Raw genomic sequence first — 26,948 nt, 5'->3', positions numbered from 1 at the left:
TTGGGCGTACCTGGCAAGATCCCAAACCCTAATTTTTAGGATTTGGACCCTATTTAAACATCTTTATGGACACCAAGTCTCTTCTATCATTAGCCTCCATCACTCCATTCGACCTTAGCAAACTGTAACTCCTTGTTTGGGCATTCTTGACCTTTGGTGTGCATTTTAGTGACCTTGAAAGAGAAGGAAAAAAGCTTTGGATCTCGATCCTCATCTATCTAGCAAACTCCAGGAGGTATAAAGTTATGAACTTGGCTTGTATTTCTTTAGATCATGTTAGCTCTTGATTCTTGAAACATTTTGGTCCCAAGTGTTGACCTTTATGAGTATAGATACTCTATCTCGTATAAGATGTCCTTTTAGACGTTTTGAGATGTCTAGAAGCATAAAAATATGATCTTGGCTCTTAGTTCTTCCTCATATATGTGCTAGGATGTCCTAATAGATTAACAAGTTAGGGTTTGTTGGATTTCTGCATTTCTAGCCATGCAAAGCCATAAAGTTGGAAACTTTATGACTTATAATGATATTTTAGGCTAAGATCTAGTTTTGGATGTAAGGACTTGATGTATTAAGCTCCTAATAAGAAGTTGAGGTGACCTGGTGCAAACGCTAGGTCTACCAAATGGTATGTTGCACGTACGCGGTCAAAGCCCCGACTTCTTGGTCAAGCGGAATACACCCCGCGTACAACTGAGTGCGCCCAACGTACTCGGTTAGGTTGTTGACCTTGATATTTGACCAAGTTTGTCCTAAGGGTATTTTGGGTATTTTGAGTGGTATTTGAGATTGATCATTATTTGGTGTATAGGTGACCAGTTGAGCTGTCATTCAGAGCTGTGTTCTGTTCAGAGATCTTTTTCAGACTGAGATGTGAGTTTTCCTCACTATCCTTGTGGGTCGAAGGCACCAATGTTGGCTCATTAGTTATGTATCCTAGTATAGAGGATGTTGCTGTGATGTAGTGATCTGTTAGATCTGTGTCCGGAAATATATATATATATATATATATATATATATATATATATATATATATATATATATATATATATATATATATATATTTATATATATGTGTATATATATATATATATATATATATATATGATGTAGTATGAGGTAGTGATTTGTAGATCTGTTTGATTGTCTGTTGACTGGTTACATGTTTATCTGTTTGTTGGATATATGTTATATGTTATGTATAGGTCAACATAGTATGGTTGGGTTGAGGTAGTACTGCTTTGTAAGATATCCAACAAACCCAAGAGCAAGCCATACATAAGTTGTGGGCCTGTAGGGCAAGCTAGATTTATGTTGTGGACTCTGGAGCAAGCCAGATATGAGTTGTCGGCCGGAAAGGCAAGCCAGACTCATACTGCGGGCTCGGGGTAATCCAGTTTTTTAGCTGTGGATCCAATATAGGTTGTTATATGTTTGTATGTTGATACATTGAGGGAACTCACTAAGATTTGGCTCACGGTTTCAATTTATTGTTTCAGGTACTTCAAAAGATCGTGGGAAAGCGAAGGCTTGATCGTGCACATCTTTCTATTTTTATGATATTAAATTTCACGACACTCTCATATGATTTTACTTTTAGAACAATGGTTTTCTTGTAAACAATTACGGATAATTGTTGTTTTTAAAAATTTTAAATTTCTCTGATTTTTGGGATGTTATATTCACATTTTTCCTAAAGTAACTTGAGTGATATTTTTAAAAGAGGGTTCTAGTATTTTCATATCATTATAGTTATTAATTATATTATGTCCTATCAAATCCGTTCGACTAATGACCGTCCACCACACAGGACAGCAGTGGGTTAGAGTGGACACCCATTCAACGGTCATTTTATAAGCCGCTTCCTTATACCAACTTTATAGCATGGTTTCGTGAATGAGGCGTACCAGCAATTTGACTGACTTGTCTTATACATATACTAGTTAACTTTTAATAATAATATATATTAGGTATATTTTAAAACCATTAAAATATGAGGTTCAAATATTAATTAATTTAAATTAATATTTTTAATTAATTAATATTAACCAGTTATGATTTATCTATATCTCCTAATTAAACATTAAATTAATTAAATCATTTGTGTACTAAATAATTATTTACTATTAATCAATTAATAAATAATTCAAATTTAATCTTAATCCTATGCCTCCTACTTTTCGAAAATAGGTTAGGTTTATCAGGTTTTAATTGTTCAAATTTTAAGACTTTTAAAATAAAAAAATAAGGAAACAATGTAAAGCCGAAAAGGGGCTCCTCAATTTTTGAAAATGGCTTAGGAGGCTAGGGTTTCAAGAACCCTAGCAAATTTCGAAAACCTAAGGGCGGAGGATAGGGCTTCAAGAACCCTAGCAAATTTCAAAAATTGCTCCATAGGGTTTAGTTTCTATAAACACTAATTTTGACCTATTCAACTTTGTGCAAGATCAATGAAAACAATGGATCTGATACCACTAATAGGCTTTATAGGTTACAAAAAAATATGTAGCGGAAAAACTTAACCCAATGACCACTCTACTATTTTTAAAATTAACTAATGGTTTTAGGGTTTACATACCATTTGATTATTATAGCAAATAATCAACAATTCCTTATTGATCAAGCTTCAGAAAGCAAACACCAAAAATCTTGTGCCTCTAATGGTTTGTACCCAGACCCTAGCAATAGAAGACTTTAGAGGAGAGAGGAGATGGAAGGAATTTTCGGCTCTAAGCACTTAGAGAAGGGATGGCCAAAAAATATGAATATCATTAGGGGTTTAGACAAGTGAGTAAGGAAGATAGGATAAGGCAGGTTTCCGTAGATAAACCTTATCCCTTTTTCTTGATCCCTTAGGCTTCCTAAGACTTCCTAAGGCTTCCAAGAAACCCTTGGAACCTCCTCCAAAACCGTCCTCTCTATGGGAAGTTCTGGAATTCCTCAATACTCAACCTTTTAACATTGTCACCTTTAGTCCCTATAATTTTAATTAATCCAACTAATCCCAAAATTAATTTCTGATTAATTGTTAATTAAATAATACTTTTTCTAATTAATATATTAATCTCATACTATAGTAATAAATTATTAATTGCGATTTATTAATCTGATAACAAATCAATAAATCAACCTCTATCTCCAAAAAATCATTATGTCAATTACAAGTTTTGAGGGCAACCCAAAAACACTATGCATTTATTGGCTTAGACATGTAATCAACACATAAAACATTAGGAAAGTTACTATACTTCTACTAGCTTTGACATACACACAAGACTCATCCTCACTCCTAGAGAATCCAAACTCTTTGACTTTCTCGTGGAAGCAAAGATTCCAGCTACAAGATTCTTGTTTCAATCCATAAATGGATTTCTCAAACATACATACTCTATTAGGAAATTTTGCATGTACAAAATATTTTGCCTGACTCTTGTAGATGTCCTCAATTAACTTCCCATTTAGGAAATCTGTTTTAGCATCCATTTGCCATACCTCATAATCATAAAAGGCAACAATGACAATCATTATCATGTTCAATTCGATCTTAGCCACTGATAAGAAGGTCTCTTTTAAGTAAAGCCCTTTGCAACCAGTCGATCATTGAAGGTGTGTACATTTCCACCCATGTCGGTCTTCTTCATGAAGATCCACTTGCAACCTATTGTCTTCCAACCATGTACATGATCAACCAAGTTCCATACATGGTTATCATACATGGATTGGATCTCGCTTTCCATAGCCTCTTTCCATTTTGCAGCCTTAGGGCCTTCCATCATTTCCTTATAGTTAGCAGGTTCATCCAAATTTACCAGTATGCTATCATTGATAAACGTATCCCCATCTATAGTAATATGGAAACCATAGAACTCAGGTGGCATGCTAACTCTACTAGATCGACGAAGATGCAATGAATTGCCAATCGAATCAACATGCGTCTCATCCTCTGGTTGAGTGCTAGTTTCATTTAAGGTTCCTTCGTTGGATGAATCTGGAATTTCTTCCAGATCAAAAGCACTCCCACTTTCCTCTTTGAATTTGAGCTCTCTATCACGAAAGACTCCCCTTTGATCTATAAAGACGACTTTCTCACTAGGTCTGTAGAACAAGTATCCAAAGGAATTTTTCGAGTAGCCAATGAAAATACACTTCTTGGCCCTGGGCTAAAGTTTTTCATGAGTTTTTCGTCTTATGAGAGCCTCATAACCCCAGACCTTGATATATGCGAGCGTGGTAACTTTCTCTGTCTATATTTCATGATGTGTTGTGGCAACCTTCATTGTGGGAATGAGATTTAGGATATGCGCAACTATGTGTAAGGCATATCCCCATAAAGATATAGGAAGAGAAGCTCGACTCATCATGGAACGAACCATATCAACTAAGGTTTGATTACGCCTCTCAGCCACACCATTAAGTTATGGTGTTCTATGAGGAGTCAATTGTGAAACAATTCCATATTCCTTTAGATAGTCATGAAACTCGATACTAAGAGATTCTCCACATCTATCAGATTGGAGCATCTTTATCTTCCTGCCCAATTGATTCTCGACCTTGTGTTTAAACTCTTTGAACCTTTCAAAAGTTTCCGATTTAACTTTGATTAAGTAGATATACCCATATCTGCTATAAACATCCGTAAATGTCACATAGTATTGATTAGCATCCATTATGGTAAATCTGAAGGGCCTACACACATATGTATGGATAAGGTCCAACAATCCTACACCTCTTTCACATGTTCTATTGAAAGGTGATTTTGTCATCTTGCCCAATAGACTGGATTTTCATTCATCATTTGACCTTAAGTCAAATGATCTCCATCCTTTGGAGTTGGGCAATGCGTTTCTTGTTTATGTGCCCGAAGTAGAGTCAAACTTGACTTTTACCATTCTAGTAAACTTTTAGGAAAATAGGGCAGCTTTGCAGCCAATTCCCCTTCCTTTGGCAATAGAAACAGATGGAACCTTTGGGAATGGTACACGGGACAATCTCAGACTTAGCTTTTCTCTTTACCATTTGGTCAACCGAGTTGACTATGGCCGATCCCTTTCCAGTGGGAAGAGAAAGCTTTTCTGGATTTCCAATGTCACCATTGTCAATTTGCAGCATCAAGCAAATAGGTAAGATCATTAAGGGTCATGTCATGGTCTGTCATATAGTATTCCCAAAGGGACTCGCTATGTGGCTTAAAAAGTGATTGAAGAACCTAATCAACAACCAACTTCCTTTAGACCTTGACACCCAACTCTCCCGGCTTGTCAATATGTGACTTTATCTCCAAGATGTGAGCACACATAGACTTTGCTTGCCAATAGGGCTTGAGTGACCTTGAACTTTTCAAGAACTTGTGGGTTAGGGAGAATAATTAGAGGAGGTGAAGGAAGAGAAGTATGATTTCCATGAACCAACCGTGGGACATCATTTTCATTAGGAAAGCTTGTTCCTAGGGATTTAGGAAGATCATAATTGTCTGAACCAGACATCTTTTTGGAAGATATTCAAGTTAGTTGATTTAAGTCCTTAATATAACACCCAATTTGAAATATTAAGGCTAGGACCCAACACAATACTTTTATAACTTGGAAGAGGGATGCCGTAATCCAAGCTATAAAATATTTGAAGGTAGGTGAATGACGATTCACCAATTTCCACCATGAAAAAAGAAATATTTATTAGGTTTTAATTGGCTTTGAAACTCCTAGATCTTTTGAGATTCATTGAACTTTTCAATGGCATGTTTCAATCTCGATTGTCCCCTCTCAAGTTTTGTGACTGGGATGCCGATGATCACAAAACAAGGTGTGAATAACCATGCAAATATACTTGGTACCCTTAATATTGATCACTTAATCGATGTGCCGGTTAACCACAGGCGCTCCACCGATCCTATGATAAACATTAAGTTACCCTTTGCCTACCTTGTTAAATCCAAGTTAGTGTGCCGGTTAACCACACACGCTCCACTAACGACTTAAGCAAAGTGCAAAGTGTAATTTCATGGGTTAGCACCAAATTCACATTTTCCTAAAGTAACTAAGATTGGGAATTTATAAAAGGTTTAGTTACTTTATATTTATCATTATACTTATAATGAAAATTATAGTCCTTGTCCTACCCGTTCGGCTAACGACCCTCCACCGGTCAAGGAAGCGGTGGGTGAGAGTGGACACCCATTAAACTGTCATTTTATAGGTAGTAACCTTATACCCCCTTATCAACCGGCTTTGTGAATGAGGCCTACTAACGGTAAGACTGACTTTGTTCTTATATATATATATATATATATATATATATATATATATATATATATATATATATATATATATATATTAACTTATAATACTATAAAGTATAAGGGTTGAATTTTAACTTTTAAAACTCTGGGGTTTGGAATTAAAGTGTGTGTGAGACTTTACAAATTCCAAAACTTGAGGGCAAGTTATGAACTATTCAAAAACTTTTGGATTTTCATAACTTATGAGTTTAATTAAGGTTTTAAAAACTTTAATGAAGAGACTCTTGAACATCCATAACTTGAGGACAAGTTATGGAGTTCATAAGACATAAAGACTCTTCAATTGTGTAACCTATGAATTTTAATGGATCTTTAAAAGAAATGACTTTTGGTAATCCATAACTTGAGGACAAATTATGGACTCCATTAAAATACATTTAGATCAAGAATTTACTAACAAACAATTTTGCAAATAATTCCTATGATCTACCAAAACTCATAAGTGTATGAACAATCATATCAACAATTTCAAGAATTACTTAAAAACACATATAAAACTTAAAATTTTGATAATAACCTTGAAATTGGTTTACCATAATCATTACCACATCAAAAAACAGGTTTTATAAGTCCAAAACAGTTTAAGGTAATGATTCTAGACCAATTCCAACACCAAAACTCGAAAATCTGCACTCTGGAGCACCAACTCGTCGAGTTCATGAACAAACTCATCGAGTTGGTCAGTTTTGTGCTTGGACTCGGCGAGTCCATCAGTATACTCATAGAGTCAAAGGCAAAATCATGCGACTCGGAGAGTCACTCAGTGGACTCGGCGAGTTCGCTGTCCAGAACCCAGAAAATCGATTTTTTCAAGCTTTTTTCAACAATTTGCATCAAGTATAAAAGAAAACAAGCCTAGGCTCTGATACCACTGATGGGTTTTGAGCATTCTAACACTCCTATGGTGTACATTCAACCCTATAAACCTTGGATCTATGTTTTCTCTATTATACATGCAAATATTTAATATTCCAAGGTTTCATCCTAACTAGCATAATAAGAAGTATATACAATACAAGAATCTAGTAGAATGACATACCTTTTTTTATGAAGCTTGAAGTCTTGAACCTTTAAGAGCTTAGTGCCCCAAGTGTTGCACCTCAAATGGTTCACACAACACCAAGAACCATTGGAATAACTTGAGAATAAGGATACTAGCACCAAAATCGGTTTTGCCCTCTTGTGTACACACACTAGTGCCCATTTCATGAACTAGAGACCTCTTTATATAGTGTGGAGGATTAGGGTTACATTCATGCAAACCCTAATACCCATGACCTTTCATTTCCATAGGATCCATGGGTTAAACACTCCATGGACTATCCATGAAAGCTTAGCCCAACCTAAATGAACTTGGCCCCATCCTATATATATATATATATATATATATATATATATATATATATATAAGAGTCCATACTTAATTAGTTCCTTTTGATCACTAAATTAATTCTAAATTAATTCTTGATCAATACTAATTAAATAATGTGATTTCATATTAATATATTAGAACTTATAATATATTAATATAAACCATAAATATCCTTTTTCTCATTTTGTCTATCCAATTGTTCGGATGCCATGCAACCCAAATGGACCATGCCAAATCGGGTCAAGTACATACCAATTAAAGTTATGGACTTAGACACTAATCCAATAACTATTTCACATTCCTTAAGGTAGTCGTGGAAGTCTATACTAAGATACTCTCCTCCTCTATCAGATCAGAGCATCTTTATCTTCCTGCCTGATTGATTATCGACTTCATGTTTAAACTCTTCGAAATTCTCAAAGGTTTTTTATTTATGTCTTATCAAGTAGATATAACCATATCTGCTATAATCATTCGTAAACATTACATAAGATCTAGTGAAAGGTGATTTTGCCATCTCTTGTAGTGAATCTTAAGGGTACACACACGTTTGTATCTATGAGGTCCAAGAATCTTTCACCTCTTTCATAAGATCCAGAGGAAGGTGATCTTGCCATCTTGCCCAAAATACAACATTCGCATTCATCATTTGGCTTTAGGTCAAATGATTCCAAGACTCCATCCTTTTGGATTTAGGCGATTATTTTCTTGTTATTGTGCCCAAGACGACAATGCCACAAGCATGTATTGTCTAAACCATTAGACGAATCAATTTGAAATACACTATTGCCTAAGCTATCTATACAAGTCACTATTTCATATGAACCATTACAAGGTAAAGATTTGAATATAAAAACACCATTTTTATAAATTAAAATTGAATCATTCAAATCATTAAACGAGTAACAAAAACCTTGTCCGAACAATGCATGAAATGAAATAATATTCTGCGTCATTTATGATGAATAGCATCAAATCTAAACTAACATCACTACTAGGCATAAGATGATAAGTCTGAATCTTGGTAATAGAAGAAGATCGACTATTTCCCATGACCAGATTCATCCTCCCATGCTCCACCTCTTCACTTTCTTTTAGCCCCTTCAATTCATAACAAATGTGAAAACCACATCCTGTATCAAGGACCCAAGAACGAGTAGATTGTGAGTTATTAGTTTGAATAGTATATATACATGCTAACGATGGATTCACCTTTCCATCTTTGATGTCTTGCAAGTACTTGGGGCAACTCCTCTTCCAATGGCCCTAGTCATTGCAAAAGTAACAAGTGGCCTCTTTGAGGCCACTAACAGCTGGAATGTCTGAGTTGGGCCTCGCCTTTGGGCCATCATTAGATGAACCAGCATGGGCCTTGTTCTTCCAGTTAACCTTGGGAGCATCCTTCCTTTTCTGCCCTTTGCTTTGTCCAATGGCGAGGAAAGGAGCATTAGTGGAAGGGTCTGAACTCTTTCCCTTCATTCCCGAATTAGCAGTCTGTAGCAAGTTGTGGAGTTGGGCCAATGTGGTTTTTGTGTTGTTCAAATGATAAGCCAATATGAACTGATCATAACAACTTGGCAAAGAGTTCAAGAACATATAAATGGCCACTTCCTCGTCAAAATGCACATTAATCCTAACAAGGTGTTCCATGTATCTCTACATTCTCTGTACGTGCTTGCATACAGACTCTCCCTCTTTCATCTTGCAAGCCATGAGATACTTGACCACTTCATATTTCTCTTGATGAACTCTCTTGTGGTACTTTTCCACATGGTCATTGTTCATCTCATATGGCTAACAGTCCTCATAGAACCTTTTCAATTCGGGAGCCATTGTAGTGACCATGATGCAAGCAACTTTTGTTGCATCATCGTAGTGTTTCTTCTAGAAGGCTAGTTGTTCTGGAGTAGCAGTGGCTTCATCGATTTCAATAATTTTTTCTTCCTGGACATATTATTTGCCATCAAATCGAAGAATCATCTTGATATTACGCATCCAGTCATTGTAGTTGGTGCCATCAAATGTCACCTTGGACGCAATCGAGAGTAGGGAGAAACCGGAGTGGTGGGTAGACGACGAAGGAGCAGAAGTATCACCAGGAGTAGACATCTATTGAGAAAAAAGAAAATAGTTTTAGTTAGATAAAAATAATCCTTAATATTTTAACCTGTAATTAGTATTTGAGGCTAGGATCCAAAATAACAATTCACAACTAAGAAGAGGGATGCCGTAATCTTATTGTGAATTTATGAAGGTAGGCAAAAGCAATTTACCAATTTCGAACTATTAAATTCCTAGATATTCTGAGATTCATTGAATCCATCAATGACATGTTTAATCTTAGATTATGCTCTTTTATTTGTGACAGGGATACTGAGGATCACAAACAAGATGTGAATAACCACACAAATATGCTTGGCACTCTCGATGTCATTTATCATCTCCAGCTAATGTGTCGGTTAACCACACACGCTCCATTAACAATGATAATTTTTGAGAAGCCCATTAATACTCTTTATAGTCTCCATTATTGTGTTGGTTAACCACACACGCTCCACTAAATATATATAAAGCTAAATGTGTAATTTCATGGATTAGCATACTTTTCACATTTTTCCTAAAGTAACTACGAGTGGGATTTTTAAAAGTGTTTTAGTTACTTTAATAGAATTATACTTTTAATAAAGTTAATTTCTTATCAGATCTGTTCTGCTAATGACCCTCCACCAAATAAGGAAGCGGTGGGTGAGTGTGGACACCCATTTAACTACCATTTTATAGGAAGTTTCCTATAACTCCCCTTATAGTCCAGCTTCGTAAATAAGGCATACTAGCGATCTGACAGACTTAATCTTATACATATTGTAATCAACTTTTAATATTATTTATATAAGCTGTATTTTAAAACATTTTCAAAAATACTAGGTTTAAATTAAATTTTTGAAATTAAAAAACAATTAATTTAATTTTCGAAATTAAAAATAAAATTAATGTAATTTTCGAAATTAAAATTTTTAATTTAATTCAAAATAAACCAATTAAGATTTTATCTTTATCTTTTTGTTAACATTTAATTCAATTAATTTAAATCTTACGAGGGTTAAATAATTATTTACCATTAACTATTAATCAAATAATTTAAATTTAATCCTAATCCCTTTCCATCTATATTTTCGAAAATCAAGGGATAAGGTTTATCCAATTTTAATTATCCTACTTTAAACAATTTAAGGTAATAATTATCAAATAAGGAAACCCTATGAAACCTAGAAAATTGGAAAATAAGGGTGGAGGCTAGGGTTTCAAGAACCCTAGCCCAAGTCAAAATGTAAATCCCTTAGGGTTTAATTTCTATAAACCCTAATCTTGATCTATTCAACTATTATGCATATTCAATTGAAAAGAAAGGCTCTGATACCACCGATGGGATTTATAGGTTACAAAAATCATATTTTGGTGGAAAAACTTAAACCCTAAGTTTGCATGCAACCTAAAGGATCTATGTTTTCACTATTGAATGCAATAACCAATTGAATATCAAGAACCCTACAAAAACCCTAGGATTTTCGAAAATCAAAAAAGGGTTTAGAAAAGCATACCTTTTGATTATGCTAGTAGATAATCAAACAAAAATCCTTCTTGTAGTCACTTGGAAGCTAGCACCAGAAATCTTGTGCCTCTGATGGTTCACACCCAACCCTAGCAACAAGGAGGCTTAAATAGAGATGAGAGGGGAGATGAAAATTTCGGCTTTGCCTTGTGTGAATGGGATAGCTGAAATTTAGATCCCAAGGGGTCCTTATATAGTTGAGTTAGGTAACCCTAGATAACCCTAATTTAAATATTATATTAATATCTCAAATTTGGTAATTATCTACTCACTAATTATCTATAAGGATAATCTAGAAACCCTAGGTTACACTCCAAGAAACAGTCCAACCCTATGGGAGGAAAGTTCGGAACCTCTTGTTCAACTATTGAACAATTACAGTTAGACCCCTACACATTCAGTTAATCCAATTAATTCTAATTAATTTCTGATTAATTCTTAATTAAATATTACTATTTCTAATTAATATATTATTTTCATAATATATTAAAAAATTCATTTATTTCTATTTATTAATCATATAATAAATCAATAAACCAGTCTCTCTCTCTCTCTCTCTCTCTCTCTCTAAAAGTCATCGTATTCAATTACTAGGTTTGAGGGCAACCCAAAAGAACTTTGCTAATAATTCAAGTATATACTAACTCAGTTATTGGCTTAGACACCTAATCCAATAGTTAGATCCCTTGATTCTTCTCTAATGCCCTATTTGCCACAATAAAAGCAAGTGGCCTCCTTTGGACTACTAACAGGTGGAACATTGAAGTTGGGCTTCCCCTTTCGACCCACTGCAAGACGATCCATCATGGACCTTACCCTTCTAATTAGGGTGGGAGGTGGCCTTCCTCTTCTTTCCATTGTTATGAGCAACAGGTATGACATGAGCGCTTATCGTAGAAGGGACATGATTCTTCTTCATTCTCGATTCAACAGTTAGCAAAAAGTTATGGAGTTAGGTCAATGTCATCTCAGTGTTGTTCAAATAATAGGTCAAAATGAACTGATTATAACTGGATTATAGGGGGTTCAAGACCATATCAATGGCCATCTCCTTTTCGAAAGACACATTGAGTTTTTCCAACCTCTCCAGATATCTTTGCGTCATTTGAACATGAGTGCAAACATATTCTCCTTACTTTAGCTTAGACACCATAAGGGACTTGATGACTTCATACCTTTCATATCGTATGGCCAATAGTCATCATAGAACTTTTGTAGCTCAGGTGCCATGGTTGCAACCATTATACAAGCGACCTTAGTGGCGTCGTCAGTATGTTTGTTAGCAACAATTTGTTTAGGAGTGGTAGTCGACTCATCGATTTAACAAGTGGTTTCTTGAGAACATACTCTTTGTTCTCGTAACGAAGAGTCATCTTCAGGTTTCATATACATTCCATGTAGTTTAGACCTGTCAGCTTTTCTTTCAATATAATCAGCAAGAGAGAGAAGTTGGAGTTTTGAGTGGAGGTTTGAGCAGCGAGAGCATCAAAATTTCCAGATATCTATATTAAGAGAGATAGTTTTAGTTAGTTGATATAAATCCCTTAATATTTTAACCCAAACTAATATTAAATGCTATGATCCAAAATACAATTAACAATTAAGAAGAGGGATGGCATAATCTAATTGCAAATTTATTAAGGTAGCTAAAACGATTCATCAATTACAATCTAATATGAAATTCCTAGATCGTTTGAGATTCATTGAATCTTATCAATGACATGTTTAATCTCAGATTATGCTCTTCAATTTGTGATTAGTATACCGAGGATCACAAATAAGATGTGAATAACCATGCAAACCCTCTTGACAATCGTAAAATTGGGGTCGTGAACTCACCCTCGAAGTGTGGTTCGTGTATTCGATGTGTTGTGACAGAACTTCAGAAGCTCAGAGATTGCTCGGAAGGAAAAGGGATTCCATTAGAGAGAAAGAGAGAGAGAGAGAGAGAGAGAGAGAGAGAGAGAAAGGGAGGGAGAGAGATCAGGTAATCTCGGTTGAGAATGGAGGTAGTAGAGACCTTTATTTATAGTGGAGACTTTAGGGCACAGACGACGTCTTTTGAGGCACGCGTTGCGCACATGCACGTTGGCTCCACCATAGTTCGACACTTGCCATCTTTTTCTGTGGGCCACGTCATCCAAAACTTCACGAATCCAGTGTCAGGACATGTGTGGCGTGCATATGCGCGCGCATGACATAAACGTTTATGCGAAATTTTGTATCTTCCGCGTATGAGCTCCGTTTTAGATATTTCTTAAATCCTCGCGTAGGTCTAGTCGTGTACTACAACTCTCCTTTTGGTTGTTTTGGATAATTATAACTTTTATTTATAGTCTATATTTTATCCCCGCGATGATTTTTCAAAAATCATAACTCTCTCGTACGGACTCCATTTTTGGCATTCTTCGTTTCAAAAGTTTTATCTTGAGGAGTACTACGATCTTCCTTTTGGTCACTTTGGCAAAAAAAAGTCAATTGTTCTCCTCGTAGCTTTTTACATTGTAACTTTTTATATCCGGTTGGCTTTTATATCTTATAAAATTCATATCTCTTTCATATGAAGTCGAATTTCTACAAATTTTGTATATTTGGGATTGTGTTGATGCGCATTTTCTAGGTACGTTATCCAATTTGTAGGATATTACAAATTTTTGTGCTCCAGTTTCTTGGCCTTATTGTTTCGTTGGTGGCGTATTTTCAAGTACGAGATTTCAAAGCTATTAAACGCTATAACCTTATTCTAGTATATTTATGTGCATCACTATCTTTGGTGATGATGAAATTAGGATCACGAAGCTTTGGCATGATCATAAAGAAAGAAGAATCACATCCCTTCTATATGACAACATGGTTATGAAAATATTCAACGAATGCCACAATGTCCTCTAAAACCAAATCCCAGTATCTCTTCAGAAATCCAAAAGAGAACCATATAGACTAGGAGCCCTATCCCATCCATAATCCCAAACCGCCCTCTTAATCTCCTCCCGAGAGAAAGGGGTTGTGAGAAACTAAAGGTGAACCTCCAAGATCTGACGAAAGAAAGGAGGACTATTGGAAGGACTCCTCCACCACACCCCATCAATCATAAACCCTCTAATTACAATCTGGCAACATTTACAATTAATAATCCGTTGAAAAATATTGGGAATTGTCATCACCCTTGCTAGCCCACTAAACATTTTCTTTTTGAGCCAGGTCCAAATGATCCAAGGGCACCCAAAGGCACGTTTAGAAGATCCGCATCACTGTTAAACTAATTAAACGCACCGGTAAACCCTAGGAGAAACTAAGAACCCAAGCTCTATGACTTGTCACAGACCTTATTAAAATCACCCATCACCGGCACCTCACCCCTACCATAGCCATCGACTACAAAATAGAGGACCACAACTTAAAAAGAACCATTATCAACGTGGCTAGTGGTGATTTAAAGTTTAAACACTTCAAAAAATAATTGCTAGTGGTGATTTAAATTTTAAACACTTCAAAACATAATGTGTCTCAAGTTGGTATCCTACAAGCTTCAGTTTTAAGGTGATCTGTCATTAAAAACTCAAAAAGTCATTTATATATTGTCATTGCAATTTTCTACCTGAAAATTGTAATTCACTAAAAGACATTGTTACCCTCCAAAGCATAAACGACTAAAACAAATCTATTTTGGGATGCAACTAGTGATTGCACCCTGCACTAGGGCTAAGAATTTAGACCAGATCAGATCAGACCATTTTTATAGAAATTGGTGCACCTTGGACCAAACATGTTGAGGCATATGAGGTCTAGGTCCATGTTTGGTACCCAGTTTTTGGACGTAAAAGTGAGCATTTAGACTAGACCAAACCGGACCAGCTCTTTGACCAGACCTAGTTTGTAAAAATTGGTGCACCATGGATTGGACATATTGAGGCTTTCCAGGCCCAGGTCTCGGTCCGGAGGTCCAAATGCTCACCCCTACCCTGCACAATACAACATAAATCATGTAAAAGATTAAAACAGTGTAATTAGTTTAAAAATTGAACGTTATACTAGCTTAAATGTAAAATGACATATAATTTATTTCAGTCCGGTGAATTTGATTGTCTGTATAATTTCATATTTCAACATAATATTGTATGGAAAACCTACTCTTAACAATATAAAGAAAAATCACTTTATAATGATGTAAAGAAAAACAAATTTTGAAACTGACAATGTGTCACGCATTATATATGTCGGATTGAGCCACACACACACACACACACATATATATATATATATATATATATATATATATATATATATATATATATATATATATATATATATATATATATATATATATATATATATATATATATATATAAGGAAATCTCCATTACAGTCTCAATATTTTAGCTCGGTTTATGAAAAAGTCTTAAACTAAATTTTAATTACAAAAAAATATATAATATCGGTTAAACTTCTTCCGCAGTTTTATTAGGTATCCTAACTTTTTCTTTTAATTTGGTTAACATATTTGGACCTTTCTAAAGATTACTCTATTTTTAACTAATAACCAAAATATTGAGATCATTCTAAACATTACCCTAGAAATAATGCATATTATTATTAACAAATTATTTATGAATGTAACACATCTTTTTTATTATAAACAAAAGAAATTCAGTTGTTGTTAATATCTAGAAATAAGATTGTGAAGTAAGTACTCCCCTGTTGCTTGCTTCCCACTTCAAACTCTATATGTTCCTATTATGCATCATTGTAGGTGTTGTGGTGAGATGCATTATGTACTCCAATTTTGGTGTTTCTCTTATGTTTTTTTAACCTAACTACCACCAAACCTTCATACATCACATGGTAACAACCATTGGCCAAAACATATCCATAAAGAGTGAAAAGTAAACCATGAATGGAAAATTTAAGGAAAACTGTTATATGTTAGAGATTGATTAAGAACATGAATGAATCAATAAAAGCTATTAATGGACACAAGATCTAAATAAGATTTGTTTGGCTCTATAACGTTTGAGTACAAATGCAAAAGATATTGTGTTCGATCCTTCCTCTACTTTATGTACTTACCCTATTTGTAGGGTACAATAGACTCAAAAAGTAATAAGGACTAAACGTTAAAGTATCAAATATAAGATGCCTTGTAAATAGATAGAGTGTCGAAACCATACTACTTTCGACATATTATAGACACAAACTGCTTTCGAATCCTCACTATATACATTCGACCCCAACAATCTCCCCTTTAGTGAGAGTAGTCGAAAATTAAGAAATCAACTTCATTGTTTGAAAAAGCTCCCTTCTAACTTCCATGTGCCACAAAAGTATCTTCCTTATCTCTGCCTTATCTGCAACATGGTTTTTCTTGCAGTTGTTGATACGAATCAAGATGTTGGTGAAATGGGAATTTGTGTATCTTTAGAGATCAGTGATTTGAAACAAAACTTTGTCAAATTCTCTCTTTTGTTCTTTTCCTGGAAAACAACACCATAAGGTTGATGGATTAATTTACCATCTTCAAACTCATTGATGTTCAGCTTTTCCTTTGCTAGAGTTTGAGGCACTTTCGCATTCTTCTTGATAGTTAAGGCAAGATCATTATCTATAATGGCCAGATTTCATAGTAGCTCTCTAGAAAATCCTTGATATGTCCCAATCCAAGAATGAAATCATTTCGGTTTGACTCAGGGATCTTCAACACATCCACATTGATCAAAATCTTAGTTATCGAAATAAGATCATTCAGGTTCATCAGAAGAAAGTCAACAATTGTGAACTCGAATTACATATTGTTTGCTCTAACAATCGAATAACAAAAATTCTGAAGCAGACCCTCGAACAAGGTATCCCTTTTAAATTTTATTACCTTCAAAATATTTAACAAAGACCATACATCATCTTCATTATTTCCCAAGATAGCATGAAAACGAATCTTCAGGCTTTTACATTCGTTTTTGTCTTTGACGTTATCTGCCACTTGAACTGTGGAGATTGAACACCATGTGATTGATTGGAAAATGGAGTTGATAGAAGTCTGAATTTTCAGTCTCAATGCTATTCTTCAGTCTTTTAAGAAATTCATCATTCTTCCCTAAAACTGCAATTTCAATTGTTTCATAACACCAGTGCTTGTTTGGGTCACCTTTGTTCAGGCCTGGTGGAACATTTTCCCTTTAACGAAGAGTGTTGTTAATCTGCCTTTTTCTTTCTAACTCAGCTTCTTGTAATTTCTTCTTCTCCTCTTTCGATTGTTCAATAAGAATGACTTTGCATTTGTATTTCGAATCAATCGTTGAAGTTGTTTTGACAGGAGCATTACTCGAACCTCCTTCGCCTTCCATAATCGAAATCCCTTTGAAAAGAGCTTTTGGGATATTCGTTTTTGTTGATGTTGTACTCGAAGAAACCATGATAGGCTTCATGGAAATTGAAGTTGGAATTTGAGTCGAATTAACTTTCCTAACAACTCCTTTTGTATCTCCACCAGAATCTTTTGAGGATCCAGATCCTCCAACTCCTCTATCTCCTCCTTGTGATACTTGCGCAACATGAGGAGCATTTGTTGGTAAACAAAGTACCAAATCAAGGATTGGAGAAAGCTCAATTTTAAAATTTGACTCGATGTTCGAAACCATCTGTGAGAGAGATTCTTGAGAGATGGTTGATTTATTCGAAAGATCCACCATTGACAAGGTTTCTTTAATTCCAGATAGGAATTCCTCTATCTTCTCAAACACCTTGTTGTCCTTCTGAGACTCAACTTCAAACTGTTTTATGTACTCATTGTTGAACTCAACCAAATGAGTGATGGCACCAACAAGAACATCAACTTTGCCATGCAACAATTTGTAATTTTCTTCCATCTTTTTGACTTCTTCTGTCATCAAGGATTTTATCTCAGCAAACTTGACAACAAGAGACTCCTTCATTTCATTGACCATTTCCATGAAAAGTTCACGACGTGCCTTAGCAACATCACGAAGCTTTTGAATTTCATAATCATAGCTTTTGGAATGAAAAGCTAATCTTTCTACTTATTTCTGCTCAACTCCCTTAATCAAGTTTCGCAAACGAGATTCTTGAGCTTTCATAAAGTAGTCCATTTCGACCCTAGTCACATAGTTCTTTCCTCCAGTATCTACTATTATTTGAAGAAGAGAATTGATTTTTGATTTGAGTATCTTGAACTGTTTACCCGGCATGATCAATTCATCAAGAATATCTTCTTTTTCTGGTTTGAATTGAATCTCTGCAAACGAAAACATGACATCTTCATCATCGGCTTCGTTTTCTTAATGTGAATTTTCAGTGGATTGAGATGAGAAGAGAGTAGAGATAGGTTCTTTCATGACACCAAAAAATGTTGGTGAGATAGTCGAAACAGGAACAGAAGTAGGTAGGGAAGTTAAGAATGTAGATTCTTTATTAATCATCCCTTAATCCATGTTGACATTTGTATCCTTATTAGATAAATTCACAATGATGTCTGGCGTTCCGACCTCCTCCTGACCGGACTCGGTATTTGAAACCCCCGATGGTTTGACTATTGCCTTCTTAAGGATGTTAGTTTGTTGTTGATCATCCAAATTGATGTTTGTATACGTATCAGATACGTTTACAGTAACATTGGGAATACTTGTCACCTCGAAATTCGACTTGACAGGGGTATCCTTTTGCAGTGAACCAATAAAGGAATCCTCGATTTAAACGTCATACCTTTCGCTATTACTGTCATTCTCGGTTTCGACTGTCACATTCTCAAGTTTAACACTAACTTTATCATGATTCCTCTACTTTAATTGTTGAGCAACATCCAAAGCTCGACGCTTCTTAGAAGCTGGAGATCTAGGACATGAAACTTCTTGAACAAGATCTCCCCTCCTGGTGAATTGTAACTTTTGAACCTTCTTTGGACCACCCTTAGAAGAAAAAGGATTTGAGGGTTCGATAGCCTTGGTCTCAACACTTTCGACTACAGGTTCTTAAGTAGTTGTCTTTATTGGAGAATCAGAAGGTTTCTTGGCTTGTTTATTATTGCGTTTAAGAACCCCAGTTTTCGTCGGTATGGTTTCTTTAACAATCTCCTCCTCCAGAGCTTGTGGTTTTTCGACTTGTTTCTTCTTCTTTGGAGCCCTAGAGACTTTCATTGTTCCTTCTACTCCCTTTGGTAGAAGAACGCCAGTAGGATTAGAAGAATCAAGAGAGGCCAAATAGTGTACCAACGGTTGATTTTTAGGACCACAAGTTTGAGCATCGAATCCGGAAAGAGAGAAACATAGGGAGAAACATTAACATCATCCATAGAAACTCTTGGAGCAGCCATCGTCGGAAATTCTGCAGTATCAACGCCTTAGGGAACCATAATATTCTCCTGAGTGTAGATCTCCTTAAGAATTAATCCCCAAAATCGAGCACTCGACACACCAGTTGCTAGCTTCGTGTGAGAGATCGAAGTTCCAAACTCTTCCCATAGATGTGAATCATAATCAAAATTCTAACCATAGTACAATCCTACCATGACATAGTATACTTCAAGCTTGGCCTTCTCAAGCCCAGAGCTTCTTCCTGCCAAGCACCTTAGAACGATTCCAAACAAGAAACTCCATACACATGAAAGAGTTGACTTCTTAAAGTGGCTAATTGTAGTAAGGGTAGGTTGATGTCCCATTTCGTTGAACATATGAATCACTTGATCATTTGAAATTTCATAGAAAGTACCTGAAGTTGGTAATTTCAGAATTTGGGCAAACTCTTTCCAAGTGAGTTTCTTTGATTTTGAATTCAAGAGTTCGAATGTAACCACCTTGGTAGTTTTTTTGAACATTGTGGTTGAAGCAGCAAGAGAAAGCCATACCATTGGGATTGCAAACGATGTAGAAAGAGCATCTGATAAGACAAAGTTATTCAGAGTTTCAACAAGAATCTGTAACTCCCCAGGGTAGGTTTCAAGAAATGGAACTAGACGAAGATAGGTGTGCTGAATCTTCATCATAGCTTGTGAAACATCTTCTTCATTGGTTGTAGTTTCATCAACATTACGTTGAGAAGCATCCATTGTAGAGAATTTTGAAGAACTTTAGAATTGATGAACAGTTAGGGTTCTTGACGTATACTCAGAGAGTAGAAAGATCAAAGGAATTCATCATTTTCCTTTTACAACTTGTGTTATTTTTGGATTTGAGTCGGTACCTAGTAAGAAAATGCCAAGTATTGTGTTTGTTACTTAACCGACACCGTAAATATCACCACATAGGAAAAATGATCATCACGTTCTCCTTGATTCCCATGAAAATTCTGAACCGTCACTTCATTCTGACCATTTGTGTCTGTCAATCATATTAGAACCGCCATATGTTTCGATACCAAGATCAGAACCATCCTTCGACATGGAGGCTAGGCTCATTTACTTATGGGAAGGATAAGTGAAACCATTTTCCAGATTTTGTAACATCTAAGTTTTGAGTTAGTAATACCCAAAACCTCAAGGATTTTAGTGTTTTTGTGTAACACCCTGTTATTTTCTTCTTGTAAGTCAATCAATCCAATCAAATGTCAGACTTGAATCTGCTATCTTTTAGCATTGTTAGAGGTCTGTTTAAGGGTTCTAAGCCTTGTACACTTAAGGATTGGGTGTAGGGATGTGTCAGCTAAAGTTCATTGAGTTGAAATCGAGCCGAAAACTCCATCACAAGGAGTTTACGGCCGTAAACTCTTGGTGGCCGTAAACCCCTTCCCTTAAGTATAGATTTCCTTCATTTCTTCATTATCCTTCACATCTTCAAGGATGAAACTCGATTTTCTCTCAAGTATCATCAAGAACACTTTGATTTTTCTTCAAATTTGTAAGTGATTCTTCCATTTATTAGTTGATACCTTTCATAATCTAGTAAAATCCCTTGATTTCATCAGTGAATTCATCACTTTTGGTCTAAATTTTCAAAACTTCATCCTTTCACCAAGAACATCAAGAACGCCTACTTGTTCTTGGTGGCCGTGAACTCCCTAAAGCATTCTAAAGGTGAGTATTTCTTCCATAATCTTGTTAACCACTACAAACACTCAAAGCCTCATGAAACAAACACCTTTTAAGCTTGAACCAAGATCCAATTTGCACCATTTTGGAGAGTTTACGGCCATGCAATCTCCCTTGGCCATAAACCCTCCTCAAGATCTTCATTGGCCGTAAACTCCCATGGCCGTAAACACACTTGTGTGGCCGTAAACTCCCTTTGATCAAATCACATGTGATTTCAACACTTCATTTCAAGTGTTTCCTAGTCCCTAAGGTAGTTTTCTTGCATGTTAGTTGTTTTAAACACTAATTACATGCCTATATATGCCAATTAGGATCCATTTGTGCTCGGGACTTAGCTTGGCATACCAAACATCCTATATCGTATCTTCAATCAAATCTCCAACATAAGGTGAGTTCATACCCCTATAATCTACCCTTTTGAATGGTTTTAAATGCTTTTAGGGGGGAATACAAGTTGAACACAATTAAATTGTGTTAATATTTACATGTGATAACAATCACACAAAAGGTTTAATACTGATTATTAAACTAGTATATCATAAAGGACTTTTAATGGTTAATTCTATAAATTCTTATTTTATTCATTAGAGTTACATATAATTAATATCTGATAGGCAGTGGAATGTGTGACTTCCGCCTCATTTCCTGTTCCTTGTTTGCTTGTGGACTTAGGGCAGATACACAATTCGACTGTTCGTTCGATATTAAGTTATATATAGCCAATATAAATTAAGTGATTATAGTAAGAACTATTGTGAGTACCATTCTTCTAGAAAATCATTAATGTTAATCCTTATGCTTTGAAATCTTGTGTTCAAATTAAGGTTTAACAAATACTTCCATAATGACTTAAGGTCATGTAAACTCTTTTAAATGTTTTTATAACTCTTTAAACTTATAAATGTGAAAATCATGTTTATATATGTATAAGTATATAAATAAGACTTAAAGGACTTAGGACTAAAGAGTTTCCTTATTTCCTTGTCCTTCTTTGGATGTGGGCTTAAGGTGGTGTTATTTGTCCAAAAGTCGTTTCCTTCTTAATTATATATATATATTATACATATATGAATATAAAAGGTTACTTCAATAGGTATCATTACCTTTGTATCACGCTGAGCAAAGGGGTACATTCTCAAGAAATCATGCTAAACGGATAGAACATATAAATTATAATAGGTATAATTTATGATTCAAAACTAAATATACATATATGATTCACGATTGTATACTTTACATTCCGAGTATATTAGGAAAGGAAAGTACTAACAATTCATTCATTTACACCAGGATACGTATAATACTTTTAATATATGGATAATATATTAAAGAAGTAATAATACACCATACCGGGTTTGCACTAACAGGGGTACAAATACAACGTACCAGGGTTAGCAAACACGGGGTAATAATACATCATACCGGGTTTGCACTAACAGGGGTACAAATACAATGTAACAGGGTTAGCAAACACATGGTAATAATACATCATACCGGGTTTGCACTAACAGGGGTACAAATACAACGTACCAGGGTTAGCAAACACGGGGTAATAATACATCATACCGGGTTTGCACTAACAGGGGTACAAATACAACGTACCAGGGTTAGCAAACACGGGGTAATAATACAACATACCAGGTTTGCACTAATAGGGGTACAAATACAACGTACCAGGGTTACACTACAAATAAAACGACATTTAGTGGCACAGAAAACGTGCCACTAAAAACCAAAAAAGTGCCACTAAAGACCCCCTCGACAATCAGCGGCACAAAAAAAAGTGCCACTAAAGACTTTTAGTGGCACTTTTTGATTGTGTCGCTGCAACCCTTTTGGGTTTTAGTGACACTTTTTTTTATGCCACTATAACACTTTTTGGTTTTTTGACATTTTTTATGCTACTATATAATTGCTATAATTAAAAAAGCATTTTTTATTTTTTTGGGATCACTTTTTTTTACTACAAAACATTTATAGTACAAATTAGGTCCAATTTGTTTTTTAAAACTGAAATGAAACATAAAATAATAAAAGAATAATTAAGATAATACATGAACAACATAAAGCATTACTTAATTAAATCTAACTTGTCTTACAATAATATCCTCAATATTTAAAACAAAAATAACTTCCAAAATGCTTAATAAGTCTAAACATTGTGATAGTAATTACACAATATAAAAAACTATCAAACTAAATACTTGAACCATTGTCTTTTACAACTGTCATCCTTCATACAAATCGAATGTACCAATGTTTCTCTGCATCCTTAACTTTAAAGTAGCCATCATTTGAATAATTGTCTTCAGCATCCCTCTATTACGACCCAAGTCAAGCACTTTCTGGATTCACGTATGATATCTGCCAAACGAGACACATATAGAAAAAGAATGACGGAGCTGGAGTATTAACTTGCTCTCCTTAGTAATTATATGATGTCGAATCTAAATCAAATGAAAGATAAGAAGTGGGGAATGAAAAAGAAATAAAATAAATGGGAGAACTAAAAAGATGAGTAGTGGTAAAAATGACATGGTGCTGCTCAAACACTATTAATTGTCCTGTTGTTAAAGGATTTTTTTGACATTCGAGCATTTAGTAATGCTATTATAACCTGCACATTGAATGAAAACAAAATTAAACAAAAAGTTCACTTCATATTTCAAAACTGAAAACTAAATGATAATAACACTTTTTGTTGGGGCGGTAAGAACAAGATTTTGCCATAATTTACTTAATTTTCATAGAACTTAATTACTAAATTGTCCAAAAATATTTCTTAAAGTTGTAGCAAACCTACTATGAGCACTTAAAATGGCATGATTCAAGTTTAACACTACTTATTGTCTCATATTGTAGGCACCTAAGTAACAGTGTTTTGTAAATCAGTAAATATGGTCAAATTGATTGCCAATTGTCTCTGTTAAGGAGCTGAACAATATCAATGCCACCTAGCCTTATGGAAAATGATATAACTTTTATTATTTTTGGGAGCTTAATTTATATGTTGCTCAAAAGTGAATGATATATTGACATATCTAAAACAAAAATAAGATTTTACAACAAGAAAAGAAAAAGTACCTCTTTGTGATCTTATTTTGAGCTTTGACTGCATTAGAACAAATAATGGTACTCACCACATTTCCATTAGCTCACCTCATAGGTTGACTGATAGTTGAAGATATCTATCATGCAAAATTAGTCTTAAATTATTGATTAGATAAGAAGAATCACAAAATGAAGAAGAAAAACTACGAGGTAATCAGAATATACAAAACACATATGAAGAAGAAGCACAAACTGATGCATGTTCTTTAAGCAGATGCTTCACAATCAACAAATCGACTCAAACGTAATTCTTTGTGATGTCTACTGACATCCACCTCAAAATGATAGAAGGTTTCTCTAAATACACCTCTATGCGCAGGGGATAGACCATCAAGGATAGAATCGTCCAGATTGAAAAAAACTCTTTAAAAACCAAAGCAACCAAAACGTGGTGACGGTTACACCGCAACTTGGTAAAATTCCAAAGCCAAAAACGAAAAACTAAATGAGAAAAAAATGACATCTAGAAAAGCGAAGCATCAAGTTAAGAACTAGGCAATTCCATAGCAAGAGGGGCATGGTCATACAGAATAAGAACCAAACAGGATAATACTTCCCTTCCAACTCTAATGAGTCCTAGATTGCATAGATGAAAATCGAAAGAGCAAAGTTGTATTCTTAACAGAAATCGAGAGACAAGAGAGGATAGTTTCGATAAAAATAAACAACATTATACTTCCAAAACAAAACTTTCAATTCGAACTAACAGGGGAATCATGGGGAAATGGAATCAAAATCGAAGTACCTTAATCTGAGTGGGTTGAGTTTCTTCCTTCACAAATAAATGCTCATAACTTTTGATTCGAAGTTATGGAGGATGAGGGAACACAGAATCGATGTTGTGAAGTTGTGGGATGAAGGATACGGGGTTCTAGAAGGAAAATTGATGATTGACTGGAACAGACGGTGATGATGGCGGTATCGACTGTGTTTAGCGGAGAAGATGGTGTGTGGTGGTTAGCCTGCCGGTTAGGGAGAGATTAGGGTTGCAGAGAAGATTGGAGTCTGGAGACAGGGAATTAGGGTTGCCTCTCACGTGATATTAGTTTGGGGATGAGAAGCGCCGTATCTAGACTTGGAGGGAACTTGGAGCGGGATCATCAAAACTAAAAAAAATTCAATTTAAGGGTATTAGAGTGGCAGAAATAAATATGTGCCACTAAAAATATAACTATTGTGGCACAAAAAAAAATATCCACTAAAAATTTGTGCCACTAAATGTAATTTTATTTGTAGTGTTAGCAAATCACAGGGTAATAATAAATCTTACTGATTTACACCAATAGTGTAATTTTTAAGAAATACTACTTATCACCAATCAGAATAGAACGGTTTTATGGGATTAAAACTACTTATCACCAAACGGAATAGAACGGTTTTGTGGGATTAAAACTACTTATCACCAAACGGAATAGAACGGTTTTATGGGATTAAAACTACTTTTCATAATACAGCAGAAAATATAAGATTTTCTGGAACTAAATCATTCACTTTCTTAAAACTAAAGCAACCATAACTAATACTTATGAACTCACCAACTTAATCGCTGATACTCTCTTTCAAAATAACTTGTATTATCAGGAATCCAGTAGATAGGTACATCCCCGGAGTTTTGGAGAAGACAGCTTACTACCGTGCTGCATCTTTTGTCTTTCTACCGTATCTACTTTGATGTTTGAATATGTAATGTTTAAATACTTATGTAAATCTTATACTTATTAATGCAATGGTTGTTTGTACTTTGATTACTATAATGCATGTGTTGTGATACTTACATGACGTCCTCCGCCCCTGAAGGTTTCCGCCGTTCTGGTTTGGGGATGTGACAGATTGGTATCAGAGCATTGTTTATAGTAAACTCAGTATATCAGTCATAAAAGATATACAACTATAAACACATTGGGGTAAAAACACTCTGTCCAAGAGTTATACTTTAAAGTATAACAATATTTTATAAAAGTATAAGTACATGGAGAATATATATACTAGAACGAGTATCACAAGAAGAACAAAACAAAAGTATTTGGATGTTGGGCATTGCGGTTAAACCTGGACAGTTATGTAATCATATCTGCGATCAATATATCTTGATAACCTATATTCATTTGAGATATGACCAACATGTGTTTGGGAGTGATTGTTGTGTTGCAACACATCTAAAACTTACCTAGATACCAGAAGGATACTAGAACCAAAGATAAAGTTTAAAATACTATATGAGTATTTTATGATACTATAGTCACAAAACTGAAAACTTATCAACTTCTTATATCAAGAAGTTCAAGAATCAATCATATAATTAAAATACTATAGAAGTATTTTAAATACCATAAATAAACTTTTGCGAAATTTTAAAAGATCTTTTCTGGTAAGTCTATAATTACTAAGTGGATACGTTAAGGTTATATATAGTTGAGATTTTATAGACTTAGAATATGTGATTTTCACTCTACTCCCTTTTCCTTGTTTGGATGTGGTTTTAAAGTGGGATTACTTATTCGAAGGTCTATTTGGTATGGATTATATA

The 26,948-nt window shown here is 34.9% G+C and overlaps 1 long non-coding RNA gene across 1 annotated transcript; it reads right to left on the bottom strand.

Annotated features, from left to right (window-relative positions):
• Positions 1-23,361: 23,361 nt before the first annotated feature.
• On the bottom strand, positions 23,362-25,501 carry LOC145116101 (uncharacterized). The gene is made up of 3 exons (XR_013711873.1): positions 25,167-25,501; positions 24,395-24,498; positions 23,362-23,927 (listed from the first exon to the last, which is right to left on the bottom strand). It is a non-coding gene; the product is annotated as an uncharacterized LOC145116101 (long non-coding RNA).
• Positions 25,502-26,948: the final 1,447 nt, after the last annotated feature.

Source organism: Lactuca virosa, chromosome 5, assembly GCF_052849685.1.
Source record: "Lactuca virosa cultivar CGN04683 chromosome 5, Lactuca_virosa_CGN04683_v6, whole genome shotgun sequence".
NCBI classification, from domain to species: Eukaryota; Viridiplantae; Streptophyta; class Magnoliopsida; order Asterales; family Asteraceae; genus Lactuca; species Lactuca virosa.
This window is presented reverse-complemented; position numbering and strand designations above follow the sequence as displayed.